Genomic DNA, 6,391 nt, shown 5'->3' on the forward strand with positions numbered 1-6,391 from the left:
ATTCTTGACAGGTTCAGAATTACTTTAATAATGTGAAATTTGAGGCTATCGATTGACTCTAAATCCCTCACAAATATAAAAGCTTGTTGTTTGAAAACTCTATGCCAATTGGAAATACTCAGATGAAGGGGAAAAACACCCTTGATTTATGGGAACCATTTTCTTTCCTACGCCTATGTTATTTTTTACCGTTGCAAGTTTTAAGGAGTATTCATGGCTCAAAGGTTTCTTGCGCAGTTTGTCTCTTGAGCTTTTTAGATGAAAAAAGGAAGAAAGATATGTAAAAAGTCATTGCATAGTATCGCATGTCAATGAGAAGCTTCAGTCTATTGAGGATGAGGCAGTGGGAAACAGGGTGGATTCTGGAACAAACTCCTCACTCCCTTTCTTACCAGCCAGGTGAACTTGGACAGATGACTTCACCTTTCCTTGTCGCTATCTCCCTGAGAGTAAAAAGGAGCATAGTAATGTTCCCTGCCTCTTAGTGTTAAGGAGGAGATCAGAAGACTTTATGAAATGCATTAGCACTTGGAGAAGCACTAAATGACCATCAAACCTCAGGATGCATCTCACATTGGCGTCTCACTGTGCATCAGGCTTCCAGGCTATCTACTCAATTCTGCCTACAATTATGAATCCAAGGGACAGAAAGCTGGTAGCAGCTCCCAAATGCCCCAGTGACAGTGACACAGCAGTTAAGAGCACTGAAGTCCGACTGCCTGGCTTGAAGTCTTACCTCCGCGATATACTTATCAACAGGTTTTCCAGCTCTTGGGTTTGGTGTCTTCGTCTGTATGTGGGAATAAAAGATCCTAAGGATTATACAAAATGTAAGGATTATACGAAAATACACATAAAGCACATAGAATACTGCCTTGCATGTTGTTGTACACTTGTTAAATGCCAGCTATTATCCTTATTGCTGTTTTTGTTGTTAATTATATCCCTTCGTGAAATTTCCATCACAGCCGGACTCATGCTCCCACACTCCATCAGTTCTCATTGAATGCAAAGTTTAAAAAATGCCCAAAAATTTACTGGCAAGGACATAAAGATGATAAATGAAAACAAGGTTGAGGGAACATATCACATTTTAATATTTTTGTGGATTAATTTTTAGTAGCTTTGTCTGGGGGTGGAAAATGGTGCTGATAGCAATAAAAGAAGAAACAGAAAATAATAAATGTCCACCAATCAAAAAGAATGCAATAAACTGTTCCATGAGGCGGCGAGACGCTGCTCACACGCCTTCAAATTGGCATTTTCTATTATCTCCTTAAACCACATCAACTGGCAAATGGGAAAGTGTCACTTACAAACACAAAACAAATGGAGGAAAAAACCCAATAGCTACCGAATTAAGTCATCTAAAGCTAATCAACAATCGTCCTGAATCCTAAAATTTTAGGAAATGCTTGCACTGAAGTGAGTCGCAGAATGTAACACACTGACAGGTAGCGACACATGCGATGATGAGACATAAAACAGGGAAGAGGAACAGAAAGTGGCCAAGGGAAAGGAGTTTTGGGTAGAATGCCCAGGAATGGCCTCTCTGAAGGAATGAAATGGAGATGTGATGACCTGAGGGAGCGGGTATATAGATAGATGGGCTAATCAGCCTTCTAGGCACAAGGAGGGGGAGGTACAAAGGTCCTGGGGTAGATGGTGCTTGGAGCATCTGACAGATGCTCAGGAGGCCAGGTTAGCAACAACGGTGTGAGCGATGGAGTGAGTGTGGGATAGTGGAAAGAGCATGAACTTGGCAGTCAGATAAGACTTCTTGGATGCTTTTGGGAGAGTTATTGAATTTCTTAAAGGCTCTGTATTTTTTTTTTTTTAATCAGCAAAACAAGGATGGTATCACCAGCATGGTTCCTATGAGCAATCAACAAGATAATCTGCGGAACATGCAGGGTAGCAGGATAGCAGATGCCCCAGAAATTATAGCTAAAAAAACAAAACAAAACCGAAAAACTACAGATTTAGCAAGGCCAAGTAGCCAGACTAATCTCACATTTAGTTCCTTTGTGTTCATCTTATATTTACTATGTGTGAAGTTTGTGCATAAAGGTAGATTCGTGGATGCCTTGTCCTCAAGGAGCTCTCTATCCAGGGGAGGTAGTGGATGGACGGGGGGCCTGCCTAGGAAATTAGGACTTGGGCTCCACGTGGGGACTGCAAACTCATGGAGGTCTCTATTTCCTGGGATCCTTTAAATTTCTGGACAGGGAAATTGTGCAAAGGCGCTACTGTTATAGGAAACTGAATATAGGTCTTAATAGAATTTGTGTTGATGATAGTTTGATGATTTGACAAGTAATCTTTTCATTTTTCTACGAGCAAAGTGGGCGGGGGGAGGAGCATTTAGAAATACTTCTCATTCCCAGGGTTAGCATGGAATTGGGTAGGAAAGTCAGAGGCATTGTGATACCACTAACTCGCAGAACAAACAAAAGGATGTTTGAGCGACGCTGGAGGAGGGAGCCAGCAAGACATTCTGCAGAGCAGTATTTAGTATTCATGGATTTCTCCAGTGATCGGCTGATGCTCCTAAAAAAAACAGTGCATGTTATTGAGGCTAGGAAATACATTTAATTCTTTAAAATAGCCTTGCCTGGGAATATGCAAAAGATGAAAAATGTGCTTTGAAAATAAACGTTCTCAGAAGGTTTAAGCATAAAATCCATGTCATCTCAAATGTCCTCAGATGTATTGCAATCGGATGGGACTGTGAAGCAAGGTGATCGATTTTTAATAAACATTCCAAAATCAATACATGAAGAAAATGTTATGTCTACCAGGACGATCTTTGGGAAAACAGAACTCCTACTTGTCGCCTCTCCCTTGGTGTGGGGACTGCCTTTGGGGAATAGATGGACTCGGCTCCAGGTGAGTTAAACTGTCAGGTGTAAGTGCGTTTGCTGGGAGGGAAAGATTGTAGGGTTCCTAAATTACCATAGATAACTTAAAAACATCAAGAACCACTAATTTAGAAGTTGAGTATTGTCGATGGTGAATGTTGTTTTTTTTCTTCTTCTTTCTTTGAAACTGCATTTGATGTTTAGAAAGATCTGAAAGCCATTTAAGATCTTGTCTAATGAACTGAATGCCTAGCAGGCATCTCAAACTCCCTGTCTAACGGGACTCTAACTCCCCAGCCACACTGTCCCTTATCTCCATGAAGAAGGAGCCGCTCACCTATCTACCTGGTGGTCAGCGCTTGCAGCTGAAAGTAGGTAGACAGAGGTTTTGAGGGGTCTGAGGCTTATGTAATCTGAGGACGCTCCATTTATAAAAGTACGCAGAAGCTTAAATGACTTTTGCAAATATTAATAATCGTAAGCCCACATGAACTTACTGCTAAGACCCTCCCTGAAGCCTTGAGGAAGGAGGGACCTGAAGCTTACGTTCTGTGGCTCTGTGACAGGTCTGCCTCTGCCTGGCAGGTGTCCTGGATTCTCTTTTCCACTCCCCACCCTCAAAATCCAATCCGCCTTTTCTATTTCAGAATCTCTTAAATGCACACGCTTCTCTCTACAGCTACTGGTAGAGTTCTCCTCATCTAAGCTGCGGTCATTCTTGCCTGGATGTCTGTGAGAGGCTCCTTACTGGTTCCTTGGGCACACTTTTGGGCTCTGCTCATTTTTCTACAGAGCAGCCTGAGTGCCTGTTTGAAAATGTGAACCCAAGTTTGTCACTTTGTGGCTTGAAACTCTGTGGCCCTTTCCCTGTGCATTTCAGAGATTATCATTCGCTGTCATCTAAATGGGAGCACTCCCTAAAATTATTCTCTATTACTGTGTCATGTTCATTTTCTCTGCAGTGTTTGTCTCGATGTATAATTGCCTAGTTTATTTTCTTGATTACTTATTTGTCGTTTGTCTTTCTACTATGTTTTAAGTGCCAAAATGTCAGGGACCATATCTATTTTATTTGAATATGTAGCTCTTCACACATAGTGAGTGTTCTATTAAATATTAGTTGAATGAAGAGGAGATTTAACAAGCTGAGTGTGGCTATCTTGGTCAAAAGCAAGGGGCGCCTATAAGAAAAACGAGAGGTTTTCCTGGGTATGTGGCCGAACTGAACAGAAGGCAGATTCGAGGACGATTTGACAAACAGTGCCACCATTAGGAGGAAGTGTTCAGCCTTCACACGTGACTGCATGGAAGTTAAAAACAATCCAACACCCGTACTAGTGGGTAGACAGGCTTTGGCGTGCGTTAAAAAGTCAGTTTCACGTCTCTGCAGTCACACCATTCATCATCTGAAGGGTCTTGAAAAGGAATGTAAAACAGGAAGCCTGAGACGAGGCCTGTGTAGTAAGACACACGATGTTTCGCGAGGCGTGACGGACCGCAGCTGCAGGAAGAGAACACGTCGTGCTTTTGAATGCGAACTGGTGGTGGGCACTGTAGCGGGTACTTCGTCTACACCTCCATCAGCCCTGGGAAGGAAGCAAGTATTTTCTCCATTTCGAAGATGAAGGTGCTGGGGCTTAGAAAGCTTAAGGACCTTGTCTACCGTCACAGAGTGAGTAAGAGATGGAGCCAGAATTTGACCTGCAACTCTCCGTAAATACTTTACTGCCTATAAAGAAATTAACATCCGTTAAGTTAAAAAAAAAATCTGAACAAATAATAAGTGTTGGTTACCTTGGCTCCTTTCGATTTTTTGAAAAGTTCAGACAAATCTTTCTCCCCGGGGAAAGATAGGTAGCTGTGGCCAATGAACCGAATTCATAAAGTCTGCAATTTCTCAGTTATTTTTTGGGCAGCTTATTACGAACATAAAAATATCAGGCTCACCAAAATACTATTGCTCTCTCATTGCCAACGCTGTTAACAAGAAAAATTGCTGCTATTTAAAGAATTTTCTTTTAATATTGTCAAGAATTGCTGCCTTCCTCCTCAACATATAATTTTCTCATTATAAACATCCTTTGATTTTTCTCTCTCTTTCAAACTTTCCTCCTCTGCTCTTGGGATGACACATTATTGACGCTGATGACAACGACATAAGCAGATTGCGTCATCGCTTCCAAGAAAGTACAAAAGAAAGGTAAAATTAAATCGGGTTTGGCCTCATAAACTTTATCAGAGAACAGAGGTCATTTAACTTAGGAGTCTCCAAGCGACCACATCTTTTTTCCATGTCATTGGTCCAAGGAGTCCTTGGACCTAGGCTGCAAAGCGTTTGAGTTTCTTTTAAGATTCGTTTATATGAGTGAGGACACTGTGATTTGGATCTACCTCGAGGTCTCATTTGGCCGTCTGAATGAAAAAAAAAACTCAAATGATGACAAAAAAGCAAGACCACAAAGAAAAGATATCTTTTTATCCTGGAACTTTAATTGCTAGAGTTCCCTTACCAAAAGAGAGAAGGAAGGCATTATTTTTATTCAAACGCTGCGGGCCGCATAGTCAAGGAAAGCCCAACTCCATAGTTTGGCTTGTAAAAAAAGGATGTCGGGCTGATCGGCACCTCAAACGGTTCTGTGAGAGTCTGGTCTGTGTTTGTTTTGCTGAGGGTCATGGCTAAAGACTGCGTCAAGGGCCATGGCTTGTGCCTAAGCACGCATCATACCTTTGGCACCTTTTTAGTCGCTTGAAGCCTTGCCTTCCGCTCCTCTCTCGAGCACCGGTTGGCTGTGATTATGCGGGTCTGTTTCTGGGCACGTGGTTCTCTCTCACTGACCTGCGTGTCTGCCCTCCGCCAATGCCACACTGGCTTGGCTCCTGCAGCTTTATTGTAAGTCTTGACGATTCTTTAAATTTGTTCTTTAACTTCATTATTGTGATGGCTAAGCTTTTGTCCTTCCAGTTTGGCATTATCTATATTATGTTATCTGTATTATCTATAAAATAGCTAGCTGGGACTTTGATTGGCATTACATTTAGTCTGTGCAGAACTGACAACTTAACAATATCTAATCTTCCAATCCATAAGCATGCAATATGTCTCCATATATTTAGTTTTTATTTGATTTCTTCCATCAGTTTTGTAGGTATTTTTTTTTTGTTATTGTTTTTGTTTTTGCATCTAGATCCTGTTTATATTTGGTTATATTTCTCTCTAAGAATTTTATTTATTTTCAGGGCTACTGTAAATGGTATTACCTCTGTAACGTTAACTTCCAGTTGTTTATTGCCGGTGTATAAGAAAGAAATTGACTTTTATACATTAACCTTGTATCTGGAAATCTCTGGATTTCTATACTTGCTTATTAGCTCCAGGAAGGTGTTTGCTTTTCTATGTTTAGTCAATCTTTTCCAGATTTTCTACATAGACAATCATGTCATTTATGAATAAAGACAGTTTTATTTATTTATCTCCAATTTCTATGTCTTTACCTTCCTTTTCTTGTCTTATCTCACTGGCTCAGACTTGC

The sequence above is a fragment of the Pteropus vampyrus genome, unplaced genomic scaffold, assembly GCF_000151845.1.
Source record: "Pteropus vampyrus isolate Shadow unplaced genomic scaffold, Pvam_2.0 Scaffold162, whole genome shotgun sequence".
Classification (NCBI taxonomy): Eukaryota; Metazoa; Chordata; class Mammalia; order Chiroptera; family Pteropodidae; genus Pteropus; species Pteropus vampyrus.